Source organism: Stigmatopora argus, chromosome 21 (genome assembly GCF_051989625.1).
Source record: "Stigmatopora argus isolate UIUO_Sarg chromosome 21, RoL_Sarg_1.0, whole genome shotgun sequence".
NCBI classification, from domain to species: Eukaryota; Metazoa; Chordata; class Actinopteri; order Syngnathiformes; family Syngnathidae; genus Stigmatopora; species Stigmatopora argus.
Window position 1 is genome coordinate 7,336,365 of NC_135407.1, and position 20,242 is coordinate 7,356,606.

General features: G+C 41.4%; 1 protein-coding gene across 1 annotated transcript in view; it reads right to left on the reverse strand.

Annotated features, from left to right (window-relative positions):
- The window catches only part of adgrb2 (adhesion G protein-coupled receptor B2), a 234,269-nt gene that overhangs the window by 205,504 nt on the left and 8,523 nt on the right, over positions 1–20,242 (reverse strand). The window contains exon 2 of the mRNA XM_077591112.1: positions 2,401–2,755. The gene's annotated coding sequence lies outside the window, so the exon portion shown is untranslated. The remainder of the gene's footprint in view (positions 1–2,400; positions 2,756–20,242) is intronic.

Sequence of the window (20,242 nt, forward strand, 5' to 3'; positions counted from 1 at the left end):
ATATTTTTTAAAGCACATTCAATTATACTGGCACTACCACGTTTCACCTTTGTTTTGGTGTTCTTTTCAAATTTTACATGAGAGGGAATTCACTTTACGGAGTCATTGATTTGTGAATTTCTCACAATCCGGCTTCACGTGACCACAAAGATCAATAAGATCCACTGATTTAAACCCCATTTTACCGAGGGTAAGACTTTTCATTACAGAGATCGGTGTCCATAAAGAACACACTTCTGACTTGTAAAAAAAAATATTTTTATTTTATTTACGACTGATGCAGCGCCACGATTTTCCGCTGGCTTTTATGGAATATCTACAAAAGAATATTTATACATTGATATTGATAGAGGATGTTACAAACGGTTGGACGGTTTACCGTGACGTATCAAGCTAACTGGACCTTAAAGTTGTTGTCACTGGCAGCATGGGAGATATTGAAAAGTAAACTTACGATAAAGCATGAAAGGAAGCAGTGTGGCTGGAGAGGGGAGGTTTAACCTTGAAATCTTTGCTCAAACTCTGGCCCATTTAAGTCTGGAAATGGCTTGGGAAGGGTTTTATGGCCGCTAGGCAGACACAATCACCGAGATGGATGAGTTAAAAGAGATGGCGAGAGATAGCGCTACAACCATTGGCTGCCCTCAGCTATAAGAGGGAGATGAAATCAGCGTGGATCTCGACAGGGGTACAATGGGATGTTAAAGAGGTTGGGGTCCGCCGATCGGAGCCGCCAGGAAAACCGCTGTCTGCCGGTGACCGGGCTCAAAGGTCTTGTGCCCTCAATCGGATGTGGGAATAATTACATTTAAATAAAAGTCTTCATATTTGCATCATTGCCCCTTAGCTTAAAGCAATGGCACTGATGTACGGAGAGCGAATTGTCTTGCCACAACTCGTAAGGAAACGCCATAGAATCGCTTTGTAAATGTGCTGCCTGATTAAAAAGGGCAAAAACTACAGTCTGCGTTTTGCAATCTCTCTTTAAGTAACACAAATCGAAGAACTTTTTCTACACCGTCAACTCGTTTTCTCCTCATTGAAACGATGATGTCCAAACATTATTTATTATATACGGCATGGTCTTCAGGTGCATTCACTTTCCAGTAACAAGTGCAAAAAAATGCAGCAAAGAAACCGAGAGAGAGAGAAAGAGAGAGAGTGACCAACTAGAAACAAACACTGCAGAGCCACTGAGCTGAGTCGGAGACTGGGATTTAAAAGAGCCACTTTAACAGTTTAGGATTAGAAATGAAATATATTACACTCATGGGAGAAAATGAAACGCATTATTGGACGGATCATCAATTCACAGATGAGAAATCCACAGGCCAACACAAGCAGCATGAAATATGTATCAACCTTATATATGGTTTTCTTTCAGAATAATAATCAGTGCTGTGGACAGCATGGAGCCGCAGAGACAAAATCAGATTCTACACACACACGAACACACACCCACACACACACACGGCGTCAGTAAAGATGTGCGCACTGCAGCTGCTAGCAATACTATCCTAGGTGGAATCTCATTTATGCTCCAGGGGCAACAACTTTACGCAAGTTGGTCAAGTTGGCATCGTGGTTCGATTAAAATTTGTCTCAATGGCTTTCTATCGTCATTGTTACTGCAGAATGGAAATGTTTCGGCGATGATTTTGGGGGAAAATGTCAAAAGGTTTTATATATTATGACTCTCAGTGGGAAGCACTTCAGCTTTTTTTATAACGGGTGTTAGGTGTGGGTTTATGAGCCGTGTAAATACTGCAAACCTTCTATGAAACATATAATGAAATGGCCATGTTGAAGTAGCGATATTTTCTAACATGGCAATGTTTGGCTAATAGGTACGGGATGGTTCAGTGGGTGTGACTTAAAGTGGAGTGGAGGACAAAATGGAGGTGGCTTTTTACTTGAAAATGGATTGCAAAAGTAAAAACAACTCAAGTTAAATCATGGAATAGGGAGTGCTGGAATACTTGGCCACTTTATTTAATTCAATGTCATTCTAATCTCAATTTTCGTTCAGTTCGGATGAACGAAAATTGGAAAATATGGCAGATTGTTAACCTTCACAACAACACGACTGCATCTCCCTTTTCACTGTAATCCTCTTTTTTTCTTGACTTAGTTTTCTTAAACCCAGACTATAACTGTATACTTTAATTCTTCAAAATGTCACCTACCAAGTGGATTAACGCCCAAATCTCAAACCTTTTTCCTGACTGACTGCGAGTCTAAAAAGCAATGCTTTCCAACCCAGGAAATTCATTTTTTTAAATCCATAGCAACTTTATGGCGCAATGCAGAATGCTGTTCAATATTATAGACCCTCTCCTTACTTTAATATGTCAACTGGCTTGGAAATGTCTTCTCTTAAAAGAAATAAGAGTCACTTACTTTGTCAGCTGAGCTTTCTTCAGCTTTGCAGCCCAAACTCTGCAGTTGCTCTCTGCTTCTTATTTTTGATTCAGCGGCCCATAAAAATCTTCACTTAAGTCGATTCGCTGAAAGTGCAGTCAGTCGACTGCGTTTGTGCCCGCAGGCAGTGTTCAGAGGCTGGCCCGCGGCTTTTTCTTGACTTTTCATCATTCCGAGCCTTTGGAGCGTGCCCATAGGAGGTGACAATGCAACATTGACCTCAGCCGCACCCCGTCTTTTGTCCTCTTTGGTCATCCGCTAAAGTGTGATCACACAATGTCTCGTCGTCGATCGCCCCCGAGAGACGTGGTTGGAGGACACGGGTTTACTTCAGCTGCGGGGGGGAGAAAAAAATGGGGGTAAGTAAGACATAAATGCAGTCTCTCATACATATCAAATCAGACGAGGCATCGGCGATACAACTTTTTGACGCAGTAAGCAATATTTACTTGCTGGCTGATAGGCCGAGCGCAAAAGTGCTGTTTGGAAGATAAGGCGGCCCAAATTCGATGCCGTAACGAGAATACTAAAATCAATAAAAGCCATAATGCATCTCCTTTTACACTGGTGCAAGCCAAGCGATTTCTCGCGAAAGAGATAATGCGCCATCTGTTCATTTTCAAAGTAACGTATCAATGGAGTTTCAAAGAAGGGCCAAAAGGTCAAGTTGTACCGGACGCGTCACACTTGAACGTAAAAGATTTTGCGACCGAGTGACCCTTTTCATGATAAAAAGTGAATTCCGCTTAGGTGAGATTTAGAGTGTTTTGTGTATGCATAATTACTTGCAGTTGATGAAGTATAAATATTCAATGATATTCAAAAAATTTTTTTCTTTGACTTTGAAGTCACATGCATTTAATAGTATGAAGAAGAAAAAAATGTCCTAAACTGAAGTGGGTGAGAATTATTTATTTAAATGTTTATTTTACTCTCAACCTGAACACAGAAATTACATTTTAGCAGTCATAAAAAAAGCTTTTATGGACGTTTTAACATGTTTTTTTGTCATATCTTTCAGCGACCATTAACGGAACGAACACCATGTTTTTTATTAAGAAAAAGTTTGGCTACCAAAAGGTTGTGTTACACAATCCCTGACAAAAAAGCACTTTTGTAACTTAAGACCTTTAAGAACTCCCTACTGAGCTGTTCTCGCTTTTTTGCTGAGTGTTCACATGAGTGCTTTCCTGACAAGTATGGTGCTGAAAAGAAAAAAAAACATTAAAGACAGTCGCGTAATAGTCTATTCGGTACCTCGGGGTATTATTTAGCATCTTTTTTCATTTTGTTTTCCTCCCATCCATAAATCCAGAACCCCAAGCCTTGCATTATGTCGGTCAGACAATGGACTCACTAGAGGCTTCTGGGTAAAAATCACTTCAAAAAAAGGGGAAAAAAATCTCTTCTTCCAATATGAACTATAGCTTGTTCCCAGATTGACAGTTTATCACATCCACAACCTTTCCAGAATGCGTTACCGGAGGCGAATAAACAGTCGATTGCCAGAAAAGAAAGCAATCAAATCCCTTTTAAAAATGTAATGGCATGAATCAGGAGCACACTAGAGCGGTAATGTTACTTGTGATGGGACAAAGAGCAGCAAATAGGTCAGCGGCTCATCAACTATTGGAAAAGTCCAAGACCAAATGAGCCACAGAAAAGAGGAAAACCTCCCATTTTGGCATTTCCCAATCAAGCCACGCCACTCGACGTTTAATTCGGCGGCGTCGAAGCGTAGTGACGTCCGAGTCATCTTAATCACACCAAACCAAAGTCTTATGATGGGTAATGAGCCAATCAGAGTGCTGAATTACCAGAAGACTGACTTTTGACACAAGAAGATTGTGCGCACACATTGTAGTCACCGTATATGGGGAATTACAGACACTGGAGAATTGTTAGCGGTGCCGTTTAGCACTCTATAAATGTTCCTTCGAACGTGTACACATGCTAGCTGTGTGAACAACTAAATCCGTCATTGAACGAGGGTTCTAGTAAATGACTTAAAAAGCCAAATGGCTCAAATATTTGCAGATTTTGGCATTTATGATTTCAATCCACCCTGCAAAAATGACAAATATTATAGTTATAGTTGCGGTCATCATTATGACCATTGGCAAATGCGTTTCTTTTGAAACGAAAAAGTTATAAATCTCACAGAATATTCCAGCAATTTTGTAACAATTTCCTCAACCATACAATCAATTGCCTTCAATTTCACCTCTTCTACTTTTGTGATTGACACACTCCCGGCATTTTGTCGCCACCAATTACAGCATTACTACTACGCGTCAATAATGAAATGCATGGACAAAAAAACAAGTTAACATCTCTCCAGGGTTCCCATCATTCCCTTTCCACCAATCAAGTGTTTTTTTCAGTCATTTCCTTTGCTTTCTATATTATTTACGAGTGGCGAGTGGCACCACGCCGTCATGTGGACCCCCGCTGGGTCCAGATGATAACACAAAATAATAGATAAACGCAAGCGATAGAATTTTACATCCATTCTTTGGAGGCAATGGTTATTATTTAGTATCCAAGAGCGTCTTTTTGACGCTACTTTGCTCATCTTCAAACCAGAAAAGACGGCGGGATTTTTAAGCGCCGCCAATATCAACGTATACGTATTAAAAGCGAGCGCCAAAACAAAAAACCCAGATGATGGTGATGACGATGATGTTCTTTGATCACCGCCTAGACGTTCGCGGCTCTTCTTTTTTAGCGCCTCTGAGTTGAAATTACAACGAAGGCGCATTAACCGCGTGGGATGATGTTTTTCCCTTTTAATTTTTTTTAAATATTAGACCACCTGCTTCAGTGTAATGGTAACACGTGAAGTACGTAGATACTCATTGCCTAAAAACGGCGGTGCGCACACATTAAATGGAGCACCTGGCCATGTTTTGAGGTTCTGCCAGCTGCTCACTCGAGTCTAATCTTCACTTTTAATGGAGACTAGATTTTTTTTAGTCAGCAATAGTATTGACAAAGTAAAAACACGACATAATTACAAGCAGCAAAATGGAACTTGGGTACCAAATTATTGTTTTGTCTATTTTTTTGGTCAGAAATAAATTGAAAACAAATGAGCCATGAGCAACTTAAAATCACTGAAACCAACAACAAACTTCTAATTGTTCGAAAGGCACTAAAGCTATTTTATAAATGAACTCACTGGCTGCCAATCATGGCGATAGACGTCCAATCCGATGCAGAGCAACATCCGTAAATCGTAAATTATGCAAATTACAGTCAGGTTGCCCATATAAAACATAATGCAATACCTGAAAAATCCATATACAGTAATCTCCAATATAATAGGAGTCAAAACGCATTGGGTTCACTTTGCATTCATACTGGAAACTAAAATCCTAAATTTTTCTCTCATTGTGACAAGAGACTTAATGAAGAAACATCCCAAAAAACAAAGCCCCCCTGCTTGGCTGCATACATTTGTTTTGTAAACAGCTATTTATTACCAACTGAGACGCCACCAGGAGCTTCTAGAAGGAACGCTAAAAAGCACAGTAGGTTCCCTGAAGATGCCACAAAGCCAGAAATGCCAGAAGGAAACACTTCTGATAACTGCGTTGATCCTAACAATTACACCGTAATGCCGTTTCTCCTCCTTTCAGTTTCCCCCCCCGACTCTCGTGACCCCAAAGATAAGAAAGCCATGTTACCTGCTTCATTATTAAAATTCTACTTCTCACTCGGTTCCAACAAGCAGAATTCCCTCACGAGTGATTTGAGCGGAACGACAAAACTGCGCCGATTAATACAAATCAAACTGAAGAAGGAGCCTCTCGTGCAAAAGATAGAAATAATGCAATGCCACTCTAAAAGCCTTCTACATGTCTTTGATTCTGCTGTTATCGCTTTCACAAACGATTCTCTGTTAAGAACGTTCCCATAGCGCGTACACTAAACACTTGTGTAACAAAACAAACCTATATATTTTATTATGAGAAATGCCAATTTTCCGACAAATCTAGAAGCCTGAAATGATTTCCCTTTGGAAGTCTTCAACATGAAACGATGAGGTAAACACTTTCAGGGAAAGACAAACAGATGGGACAAAAAAACTGATAATCAATTTACATGTGAAATATGAAAGGGACCCAGGGAAATCAAGTGACCAGATACGCATGTCCAATTTTGAAGAGTGATTCAGGAAAAAATAGAAGTGTTTTTCTCCAACAAGATGTTTTCGCATCCGGATGATTGAACCAGAGACTATTGGGAGGAAAACGGCGAATGGCGCTAGCCTGGTGCCAAAGCTGTGACCCTGCTTGGATTGGACTTTCTGTCGAGTGGCACTGGAACAACCTTCGCATTTGAGGACTCCAACAGAACTAGAGGAGTTTGGAATGAGCGGGACGGCTAGATTGAGGCACTTGAGATTCCAAGAGCTTCTCTGGACTGCCAAACTGTGAAAGTGGAGAGCAGATTCGTGCAAAAAAATGGCCTCCCGATTCTCCACCGACTTGAGCCAAAGGCACCGCGTTCATAATTTGCAAATGTATAGTCTTTGCCACTCAAAATATTCAAAAGGGGACAACATATTGTGGCAAATAGACTTTTTAATTGCTTGTCTCCCGAAAGTGGTGTCACTGGAGGGCTAGCCCACCCATCAGGTGTGAAATTAACTAAGTCAAATGTTTATCTGCCTATTTCTGTAAATGTGTCTCCAGGGGAGCCATTTGCAATTTCTGTCCTACAACAGAGGAGTTGCTTTACATAATAACTGTTCTCACGCTCCACTTGGCAGCTAAAGTTAGCAACATAGCCACTTTTTAAACCAAAAGGTAAGCACTGTCCAGCATTAGGGTGAACGTACTTTTTTTTTTGCATTTGTAGTATGCCAATTAATACGATTTGAGGGGACGCAACATTTGTTGATCTTCTGTTAAAATAATAATAGAAACAAAGTGTCCTTGATTGGATTTGAAGAAAAAATCTACCAAAGTTGTGCACAATAATAACTCTGTAATTTGTTATTGTAATCACCAGGCTTGGACTCTGAATATATACTATAAAAAGAGCCACGTTCTGAAAAATAACAAGATCCAACTTGAAACCCTTCCACTTTTTGTTAAATTAACGATCAAAACTAGGATTTAAAAAAAGTTGGATCACGCTTTTAAACAGCATGTTAAGTATTAACTCATTGGCACCATGGACAGCGACATCCAATTCATTTTGATTGGGAGCGCCCCAGTCAAATTGCAAAGGATTTGAGAGATATAACTGTTTATGGTGGTGACAGAATGAACAAGAATGGATTACACCAGTAAACCAAACAACACAGTTCAAGGGACAAAGTGGAAATACCCATTGAGAGTGAAAGTACCGAAGCAAAAGTCATTCAAGAAAGCATTGCGTAAAATGACTCATTTTTGAACCATACGGTCACCATTCTTCTATCCCGCGGTTCAAGGAAATGGCTCTGCTTACTTATTTCAAGGTTAAGCTCATGCGTGACCACGCCATGCTCCCGGTGAACCGCCAGTGAGATCAGATCAATGAGCTGCAGGTTAATGGAAGCGGGAAGACCACGGTAGACAAGTGCTAGAAATAACACCGGCCATTCCTTGAGCACCTTTTAGCTCTAATAGCGCCCGGCTGCTTTTATTTTTGGACACATTTGCGCTTGCGTTTCCATGCCAATAAATGAAGTAGAACACTTGCTAATGGAATGATCGCTCTACAGCTCTTTTCTTTTTTGAACTTGCTGATCAAATTTTCTATCATGTTCGGCCCAAAGTGTGACCCGTCTACCAGTTGCCGTCAGCTGGGATGGGCTGCGGCCGACACTTGACCCGTGAGGGAAGAAGTGCCACGAAAAAAATGGAGGAATGGCAGGTAGCACTCTAAAATTTTTCAATTTTGTGAGCTTAGGTGACCTCGCCGCTGACAAGATGGTCAAGTAGCTGTGACATGGTCTAGCCTCCAAAACACTACTTACTTTCCACACATCTTGACTGTCGAGATTGCCCCAAAAAGATGGATTTTTTTCCCCGTCTTTTTACAAAACACCAAACTTTCCGTCTCTCTGCTCCATTCAATGTCAAAGCCATTTCTGACAAATTAACTGCAAAAATAGTGATATTTATGAACTTATAATCAAATATAATTTGTCGCAGATGTGTAAGTTTTTTTTATTTTTATTAAAGTTGTAATGAATATGCCTATTCATATTTAAATGGTTAAATGCTTTTAATATGCTTATCACTTAATTATTGAACAAATTGAATACAAAATGAAACATTCAACTATATCAAAAATGTACCATCCCTGCCAGAAATTAAATGTCATTAAACTGTCATAGGGGAAAAAAAGGAGAGCAAATATACTGCAAGATAAAAATGGCACCCTCTAGTATTATAACACTCTCACGGTAACAACATAATTTATTCCAATGTAAAGAACACATTTGCTTTGTGCATCACGATTATGGAATTGAATATTTGTCCTTCAGCTTTATGAGACACCCTTTTATTAAGTGTAATGAACATATATGCCTGTGAGTGTTCTGTGTATAAATATATACTACTACAGCCTTGGTGATCAAATATGTTTCATAAAGCCAATGTTATGTTTTGATTAACAAATGGACGGCCTCCAACGCACACAATTTTCTAAACAGTATTTCTGCAATTAAAAGTCCTAACCTAAGGAAATAAGGCTTTTAGTTGAAAAAATGCACGGCAACGCGCTCGTAACATAACATAAACAAATTTAAATGAACTTGGATTACGATGCAGACACACTCAAAAATAAATTTAATCTAACCTAACACTAAACTTAATTTTGTTTGACATTTTGATACCTTTCTTCTCCCAGGTTGGCTCTATTTGCCCCGCCTCCACCCTGACTTTCACATGCAACCTATCGAGGGTTGTTTGCTTTTGCCTTCCCTTCAAAATATTCCCAAAATGATGCACACAAATGTCCTCACAATAGGATAACGCACGACCACTTGCCAACGAGAAGTAGTATATACTCCTCTCGTATTAGCGAGGTCAGAAAGCTCCGTGGCGTCCGCAAAAATGAAGGTGAAAAATCCTCCCCGCCGAGCGAGCGCCGAACGTCTTGGTGTGACAACAAAGCACATTTCAAAGCGAGCGAATGCAATCAAGTACAGAATCCAAGCAAGCTGAAGAATGTTAACAGGCTTTTCTCTAGTCTTGCTCTGCTGTTTATTTGATAGAGTTGGATCGAGAGAAAAGAAAAAAAAGAGCAGAGAGATGCCAAGCAAAAGAAAGAAAACTCCAGTGTATGTAGGCCACAGATTGCCAGCAGGGTCCATCCAAAAACTCCACTTCAGAGCGCAAACAGCAACTAGTGGTCCTTTTGCTCAAATTGCCCTCTGATTTAAACACAAACAGTCACCGCTGCTCTGGATTTCGGCGAGGGCAATCTTCCGGCAAGGCCCACACAAAAAAAAAACATGGCGTGCGTGTTCCAAAACGAGAAGGCTGGAGTCCTCCCCTTGTACTAAAGGTTGCTTGGAACTTTTCCAAAGCATCTTGTTGATAAGCTGAAAAATACAAAAGAGCGGCATGGCTGAAAGGCTATCGCCACACTTTGTATTTCAGACAACAACCAAACAAAACATTAAAAAAAAATGCTGGATGCCCTCCGCTGCCGTCCTTGTCCAGTGGGGACGCTTTGTCCTGCCTGAACGCTGTTAAGATCAATGATGCAGCTGCTCACCCGTTAGCGGAAACACACATGGGTAAATGTTGTCTTATATAGTGCAAGTAACCATTGTAGTAGAAGCTAACACCTCACTCTTGCCTGATGACACTTTATGACCTGCATTTGGAGGAAAGGGATACATTGTGGACCAGGTGGGAATCTTCATTTGGATCGCTGGCTAACTTGGCTAAAAAACAACATAAAATGTATAGAATACTTGGCCCAGGACTATGGAACTGAAAGTATACGTTGGATTATTCCACAATTTCTCCAATTTTATCTTCTCTATATCACACTTTCTATGCAAATTACATCAAGTACAAGGTGACTGTACGACACTCTCACAGTTAAATCAGCAAAACCAGATTGGACATCTAATCCAGGGTAAAAACATCTAAATCACATGTGTCAAAGTGGCGGCCCGGGGGCCAAATATGGCCCGCCGCATCATTTTGTGTGGCCCGGGAAAGTAAATTATGAGTGCCGACTTTCTGTTTTAGGTTCAAATTAAAATGAAGAGGATAGATGTATATTAAATTTCCTGATTTCTCCCCCTTTTAAATCAATAATTGTAATTTTTTAATCCATTTTTTCTGTGTTTTTAGTTCAAAAATCATTTTGTAAAATCTAAAAATATATATTAAAACAGCTAAAATAAACATTGTTTTAGATCTATAAAAAACTGAATATTCAGGGATTTTAATCTAGTTCTTTTAATCCATTTATAAAAAAAAAATCTCAATATTATATCTAAAATGGTCCGGCCCACGTGAAATCAAGTTAACGTTAAAGCGGCCCGCGAACCAACCCGAGTCTGACACCCCTGATCAAAATCTTGTGTACAATATTATTGGAAAACATTAATGAGCGCACGCACAATAATCCTAGCATATGAAGGACATTTTGTTTCACAGGCAGGTCACAATCAATCCATCGTGTGAAAAACACACGGTCCAAAAAAAAAAAAATCAATGATGATACGAGTCAAAAACAAGGTGCCAGTAAATTTGGCGTGAATAAACATGACATGTCAAGGGCTGCCTGGAGTGCCATGCAAAAATTGGACTTGTTGCTTGGAGCTCACATCGTGTGTTAGCAGAGTGCCTTGTGGGGGAGGCAAGATGCAGCTGTCAACCGGAGATTAGGACTCTCCTCTATTTTGATTGAAAAAATGATAGCATCGCCGATATCTAACCAGCAGGCTTTTTTTTTCTCCGAGTTAACTCTTCTAACGTTCTTAAATCTCTTTAATTTCCAGTTCGGTCGAGAGTTTCCCATTTAGTTTCGACTTCTTTTTGAACTTCTGTAAATCCTAATTCATTCACTTTAAATTTAGATGGACTGTAAACCTGTCCATTATCAATCGTCCACATCTTATTTTTGAATTTATTTGAATACACTTTAGCTACCATTAAACCTAGAAATCCCATAGCTAAATTAAACATTGATTAAACGTTTATATTGCATCAGTTCACCGTGAAAACTCGTTGATTAAACAATATTGTGGTCAAAAACAATGTTGAAGAAACATTTTGTTCATTTTCTATCTGGGATGCAAAGTGCATTTTATCCGTTTCTCTTTTTGTTGTTGTCATTTTTCATTTCCTCCTGTGCACCTGCGACACAAATATTCCCATTTCTTGTTTGGAATTAGGCCTTGTTTTATTCCCTTCTCGGAACAGAAGATGCACACATGCATGACCTGCTATTTAGACTACAAAACAGATCAATAAAAACTGCACGTATGGGGAAAGGGAACAATATCTGAAGCCGCCGAGACATTTTTGGGCGGGCAAAGACAAATGGAAATATCACCAGGGCACATTGCCAATTCAATTTGTATTTTACATAATAATTGACCAAATGAAACCACCACTTTTTCACAGGAAGCTTATCCACAAAGCAATGCATATCCGTGACTGCTTATTATTTCAACTGTCACATGTCATAGAAAGAAAAGCACTGCTAATCATTCTTTTTGCAGCGACCCACAATTTATCTTAATTAACCTGCCTACCTGATAAATTCTCCGAACAAGGATGTTTTCAAAAAAACCCAACCAATATAATTAAATCATTCCCGCTCCATTATTTTCGCCAAACATTTCAATTAAAAGTCGACCGCAGTGCGCAACGTTTTGAAAAGCGGACCTCCCGAGCTCTTAGCATCGAAATACCTTTGACATTTTCTTTGCCGTGCCAAGCAGGCTTTGCCTCAAAATACCCATTACCATCAGTAAAAATTAATTCTTGCATGGGAAGACAAAATTCAATGCGTGCAAATTAAACCAGACAGAGATACATCATTACCTCAACATACGAGTGCCCCGACATACGAGCAATTTGAGATATAAGTAAAATTTCGGGCAAATATTTATCTTGAGATACGAGACAAATTTTGATATACGAGCATACAGCGGACGCGAGAGGCTGCTCATAAGAACATCACTCCCTCGTGTAATGTTTCTACGAGCACTGGGCGGAGCGTTGCATTTTTTCAGTGTTTTTTTTTCCCGTTAGTCAGTGTGAATGGCGGAGCGATCGCTAATACGAGCGGAGTATATACTAGTTCTCATTGGCAAGTTGTCGTGCGTTATCCTATTGTGAGGACATTTGTGTGCATCATTTTGGGAATATTTTGAAGGGAAGACAAAAGCAAACAACCCTCGAAAGGTTGCATGTGAAAGTCAGGGTGGAGGCGGGGCCAATAGCGCCAACCCAGGAGAAGAAAGGTATCAAACTTTAAAACAAAATTAGAATTAAGTTTAGTGTAAGGTTAAATTCAACTTATTTTTGAGTGTGTCTGCATTGTAATCCAAGTTCGTTTAAATTTGTTTATGTTATGTTACGAGCGCGTTGCCGTGCAAAAAGTCCGTCTCTCTCCCCTCCACGAAATCCATCAAATTTTAATAATATTAAACACATTTTAGTGCTATTAAACCACTAGTTATTTGTTACTTTTTTAATAGATGGCGAATTAGAACCCAAAAAACCTTTTTCCAATCAAATATCCTGTTTTGTGTTTTTTTTTCAGAAGGTTGGAACCAATTAATTTGTTTTTAGTTCATTTCTATGGGAAACGTTCGTTTGAGTAACGAGAAAAATTGACATACGAATTAAGCTCGTATCTGGAGGTACCACTGCATTCTAAATGACGACATCCCGCAAAACGGACAAATTCCTCCACTGAAAGACCTCATTATGAACCACGGATTCAATCATTCTCTTAGCAGAATGGGGGGAAAGGCATATTAAAAAATCTAATAGATGGCAAAGGTGTTGTTTTGACAGCGGAGGAACAAGTTGGCATCTGGTGACACCAGATGATAAATGCGTGGCAGAGGTGGAAATGGCTTCCTATGCAACTCTCTCTGCCTGTTTCTCTCCATATCAAAGCCTCAGTCAACACGTTCATTGGCGCTGTCAGACACGCCGCTTTATGAGCTGAAAGGTGGGGAGCCGTCATTACACAAATACCCCCCCCCCCCCCCCCCCCCCCCCATCACCATCTTATCTCCAAAAAGCCCACAAGCAACTTTTGGCATATTGCTACAGCACACACTGCGCACTCTATAGCACGCTCAAGCAGGGGGCCGATGATGTCATGTTATTATATAAAAACATCACATTTATCAACTACTATTTTCCCACAGGCTAGAGAAAGCTCTTTCCCAAAGTCTTTTTCAGGTTGTAAAACAATGACTCAAAGTTAAGCATGTCTGTCTTTTAGAGATTAAATCCACGTCAACTGGGAAGACTTGACAAACCACGTTTCAATCCCAGTTTAAACGAATTGGACTTCTACTGCCGTCATTACCGGCCAATGACTTCTTACTTGGAATACATTTTAAAAACCTGATTTCATTCGTTAATTTCACAAAAGTGGAAGATTGTCCATTCTATTTTGTAGAGGAATAAATGACATAAAAGCCACTAAAAAGAAAATGATCCATAATAAGACCAATTTAGGCTTGCTGAATATTTGAACACCTGAAATAGCAGTTAAGGTAAAGTTTAAAAAAAATGTAAATGGTAATGCTGTACGGCTCATTTTTCGAGTGCGTATTGATGAATTCCCTTTTGGAAAGCCAAAGCACTCGCGGGAATGGTGTGGGGCGCTTATTACGATCGCTTATTGTATTATGCAGTCGTCAGATAGTTCATTTGCATGCCAACAATGGCGAAATTTAAAGATGTTACGATTTCAACCGAGCCCCGCCAATTCCCCCTCTTCGCCACGCCAGTCGGGTCTGACGACGCGCGAGAAATGTCCCACCTGAGTCGAAAAGATCATGTGGAGGAATAATCCCCGTGTAATTAAAGGCCACGGCTCAGGATCGCAGATTAATTTGGAGAAAGCGCTCGCTGTCAAAAGTATTTCCGCTAAAAGACTGTCGGAGATGACTTCTGGATTGATTGTGGACTTGTTTTAGCGAGAAGATTGAGGTATTTTTCAGTTGATTCGTTCTCGTACGTGGTATTTTTTATACGTCTGTGCTTCGGTGCGAAAGACCCATGCTGCATTTTATGAATTAATGATGGAGAGAAGGAGCTGGGAAAAGGCAAAGGAGATGCAGTGGGCAAAACATTGCAATAAAGGGAGGACTTTTGGACACGGAATGGAGGCGAAAATGGAAAAAAAGGGCCTTAAAAGAACTTTATAAGAATGATCTCATTTTGGTTTGTTTGATAGCAAGATAATCAAGGAATTAACTTGATTACGACGTTGAAAAACATGGATTTCCTCGATGGTGGCGCCATTTTGAGAAGCTCGAACTGAACTCAACTCGTGATGACGCATTTACATCCTTTAAGAATAGAATAGAACTTGAAAACCCCAAATTTGAGAAACCAAATAAATTGAACCGTTTTAAAATTTTTAAAAATTCTGATGTCGAGGCAAATATTCCTCATGGATTCAATTTATACAGATAAAACAGTTGATGAGAAAAAAACAAATACTTTTGGGCACGACTTATGATTAACATAAAAATAAAAACAGGCCAGTCTATATTGATATTCTAATAGAAACTCCTTTTTGCATCTTTTTCTAACCCTGTTGTTCTCGCACCGCATGCATTTTACTGAATCTGCTTGACTGCTGCTTTTTGAACTTAAAAAAAAACCTCAATGAGTTTGACCCGCATGCTTTTTTCCCCCCAGAACAGTAGGAAAGATGAATTTGAGAACAGGGAAAAAAGCAAAAAAAAGGCTTAGGGCATTGTTCACAGCTTTTTCCAGCATAAAATTGTTAGTGCTCAGATGGCCTTGGGCCATCAGATACATAAACACTGCTATTCCACAAAAGGAAAAAAAGTTTATCCGTGTTCTCGTGTGTCTTTGATGATCACTTTGTAATCTGTCCAAAAACTATTGGATGGGATTAAAGAAAAACAGTGATTTGTCATTTGATTTCAAGCAGAGCGTTACAATGAGGATATCTACGAATGGAATCACCAAAATGAGTCCAAGTAAAAAGTTATGATGCATAACATGTAGTGTGTTGCTAAAATTCCACTGACTTTGACATCAAAAGAACATTTAAAAAAAAATGCTGTGTTTTGCACATTTTGTGCATTTACGAAAAGCGGAGCAACCGGTCCAAACTGGAAAAAGTCTGCCTGAATGTACTTTTAGGGCAAATGAAACCATTTGATGTAATACAGCTATAAAAAAAATAGATAAAGAAAATCAGAAACCTTCTTTTCCCCAAAGCAAAGCTGTTCCAAATAAATGTTGTCCAAAGCGGGCCGAATCCGACACACACTCAGCTACACACTTTGCGGCTTGCGCGCGGGGGCGCCGGGTAAGCAGCTCTGGCTGATATAGGGAGGCTGAAGAAACCCCAGCTGACCCACGCCGTGAATCTTTTCGAAATGCGCACCTCCGCAATCCGCCTCTTTAAAAGGCTTTCTGTAATTTGCCGTCATCACCGGATCATTAGCATATTAATGCCATGAATACGTACTGCGGCTTTCCGTGCCATCCCGCTTTTAACATCCTATTTTTGGGCACAAAACTGGATCTATGCATGGACATTAACATAAGAGGAAAATGGGTGCATTATGTGGAAATCTGACAAGAAAGAACAGAGGGAAAAAAATGAAAACACTTCTAGAATATTGAATAAGTAGCTTTAATTGATCTTACAGTCTGCTGCACTAAATGGAGCTAGTCCCTTAAACCACAACTCTCCATTAGGTGAGGGATCAAAACCTGACGAATTTACAAATGCCACACATTCCAAAAACATGCATCGGTATTAATAGGAGAGTCTAAAAAGTGAGTGTAAATATTTGCTGCCCTGTGATTGGCAGGAGAGCCCCAAAGTCAACTAGGAAAGGCCCCAGCTTAAACCCTCCGTAAAGCGGTAGCATTTCAAGTGAAACACAGCTTCCGTTATTGATGTGTACATTTTACTGGTGTTATTTATCGCGTCTATTGTGCGCTCGCCACCGAAGGGTAACGTTGACATCTGCGGACAGCCAAGACAGATTGAACCTTGCATTGGTATGGCATTCGCTTTCGATAATGATAGGAAGATTTAGCTCTCCAAGTCTTTTACTCTTTCACTCACTTGCCAAGAAGAAAATGTTTGCACATTCATCAGGGCGCACGCCACTCGCTGGCAAAGGTTAGAACGAGGCTGCCTTTAGACGTGAGTTCGCTTCATTTCGAGACAACAGCAATTTCACAAAACACATTTTTGGATAATAATAGCAATAATCCATTCCAAAACCATTTGAAAGTAGTCATTTAAACACCATGATTTGTTAATTGCAGCTCAACATGTCCACTAAGGATCGTATAATCAAAATTGTCCATTTTGACATTGCTGCACCTTTTTCTTAACGCAGGCTCGCGAGCCACATCCGGCTCGCTGCCAAACCGTAATCCTAAAATGTAGAAGAGACCGGCTGTCCCGATGATGTAATCGCGCATTCCTACGTTCTTGGACATTTAACGTACATTGCAATAATATGCAGATGCCAAACATCCCGAGTAACAACGTTAGGCTTTGGCTGTTGTTTTCTCGACATTTATTTCAATCACGACGCAGCTAAGGCTCGTAAAAAGCCGAGGCCCGGCGGGGAGGTCGTTCTCGGCTTTTACTCCGTCTCCCACGCTGTCCCGTGTGATCTGTTTAAATGTGTCGGTGAGAAAACAGCGCTTGCAAAACAGACCAGCTCGCAACAGAACACAAAACTATATAAATAAATATTTAAACACACATTTCAACTCACATTTTTTGTGGCATTCAGGGCCAAAAAGGTTCCCCACCAGCAAAGCCCTGCTTTTCATTAGCCCGTCTATTGCATTTCTCATGGTGTGCTAGCATTAAGCTAACTAGCAGACCTCAAGGCAAAACTGTGCGGTGGCTTTCAGTACACGCCATGTAATTTTCTCGGGTTTATGTGTAGCTTCACAATTTAATAACTGGTCAAAAGTAGGGGATTAATGGCAGAAAAAGTTTCTGTACTTTCTAGTAAAGTTTTTGCGATGGCAACGGTTCAAGCCGAGACGACGCAACAGTCTGGCAAAGTGACAAGAGAGCTCACACGAGCCGCATTCAAATTGATGCGCTTTTCATCCGGCAGACATCCTCGTCCAAGATTCCTCCGGCGGGTGTAGGTGTGTCGCTCAATTATCCGTCGGGATCCGGCGCGGCGACCTTGGCTACGCCGGCTTAACTTTAAATGAATAACGGAGGCCCGCTCGTACGCCGCGGCGTGCGGCGTGACGGGCAATTACGCTTTGCCATGTCAGTTGGTCGAGGAGGTCGCTCCCCTCGCCATTGTTGTCCGGCGCGCTCCCGTCGCTCCTTTCCACTTTTGATCGACATCTCTTCAGACTTCCAGGCGAGCATTAATGGCATCTCGCGCTGACGTGGGGAACAGAAACTCGATACGGGCCGGGGACTGGCGTGGAACGGCTGGCAAATCTCAACGAGGTGGGCCAAAGGAAGGCGAGTGTGGCTGGAGTCGCTTTTGAAATGACTTCCTCAGATTCGCTGTCTTAAGGCGCCTTTTATTCACGCCAATATCCCTTAAATAGAAATTGCATGTGGCGCACATTCATTGGCGGTTCCCCCCGTCTGAGCCTTTGGTGACATTTCAAAGTGCCTGATGAAATTTTGAGTGACAGCAGAACACTAAATTCAAACGACGTTTCGGGGGGGGATGAAAAGACGCGGCTGTATTCCAAAAAGACGAGCTGGCATCTTCTAAATTCGCAGCGCAGCCTCCCTTTTTGTCAATCTTTGTCTCCGCAACGCCATCATCCCGTTTTCCGTTTCCCCACCGGCCGCCAGAGCTCGTCTCTTCCATAAAGAGCAGAGAGAATTTGCAAAAATAAAACAGGGGAAGCTTTTGTCCCCCGAGCCCCAATTAAAACTTCCTTTGGCGAATTGGTGGATTTTTATGCCGCAAGACACCCCCCCTCCCCAATCACACACACACACACGGCATCCACCGCTACATCCGCTAATAAACTACAAGGAAAAAGTAGCAAAAACATCTATCATAAGCTACAAGCCGAGTGGAAGTGGACAAGTTAGGCTGGAAGACGTAGAGCGCAAGAAGGCGATTAGTCACGCATTAGTCAGAAATTATGGAATAATTTAAATGTTAAAACGACATGTCTGGTAGACAGAGGGCTTATTTGCATTAACCCCAGGGATTGCGTGGACTGTACGGTATAGCGAGATCAAAAAGCTGCAACTTGTGAAGGGAAACTACTTTTTCCGTACTTTCTTCAGAGAACTTCAGCCACTATATACTTACTGCGCAATAAATTATTAACTTCCTCAGAGGACTCCACGTTCAAATCGAAAGTCGACCCAATCGGTGACGATGGCTAATCGAGTGTTGCGTCTCATCACATTATAATCACCTTCAAAATATCTGCAATTGTGCATAGAATAGCTCTTTGTGTTAAAGCAAAGCAACACAAAGTTGAAGCCAACTCTGACAACAATAAAATAAATCTAGTCAGCCTTTAAAGTGACAGTCGGAGTCGTAGAGAAGTGACATAGCGTATTACACATTTATGTGCTTTTCACCATTAAAATTGCACCCCAGAGTGCCATGTGGCCAGTAAAGAAAACACATTTGACACCCCCTCTTTGATCCTCAGCAAACTTGATTCCCACAAACAAGATTTCCCGACATGATGAAGGTTTGAACGCCGCGACTTTTGAGGCGTTCAACCGCAGGTGTTTCCTCGTATTAGCAGACCGAGTCGCGATGGCGACGCCATACGTAGAGGTCGGGATGCGCGCTCAGACGTTGACGCTTTGTCATCTTTCAAACAAAGTCAAAGATTTTTGATCCGGCGGGGAATTGGGGGCAATGCGCCAAGATGACGCCCCCGTAGATATTTATATTCACGGCTGAAGCCGGGGAAGAAATTTTAGCTGAGTGATGTTGTGTGCCGCAGCGCTCGTCTATATTTGGCCGTGCAAGCCGGCTGCTTGTTCTTCTCTTGCGCTACGCTTCAAGTACAGTTCAACCTAGAATCCCTGCATGCCGCCGCCGCTTTGATGAGAGGCAACAAGAACGCCGCCTGCATGATTATTATTATTTCAATGTTATTAGTTATGCTCGAACGAGGCGAGCCGGGAGTCGGCTTGTTCTTCCCAAGATCGCAAAGTTTCCATCCGGACCCAACGATCATGTGACCGGACGTTTGGTCGCCCGGACGTTTGGTCGCCCGGACGTTTGGTCACCGGACGTTTGGTCGCCCAGGTGAATATAATTTTGAGAGCTGATTTCAACAGTAGATATTTAGATATTAAACTCTCTCTCTCATGAATATAATTTTGAGAGCTGGTTTCAACAGTAAACTCTCTGTCATGTTGGCAACCAAACGTCCGGGCGACCAAACGTCCGGGCGACCAAACGTCCGGGCGACCAAACGTCCGGGCGACCAAACGTCCGGGCGACCAAACGTCCGGGCGACCAAACGTCCGGGCGACCAAACGTCCGGGCGACCAAACGTCCGGGCGACCAAACGTCCGGGCGACCAAACGTCCGGGCGACCAAACGTCCGGGCGACCAAACGTCCGGGCGACCAAACGTCCGGGCGACCAAACGTCCGGGGGACCAAACGTC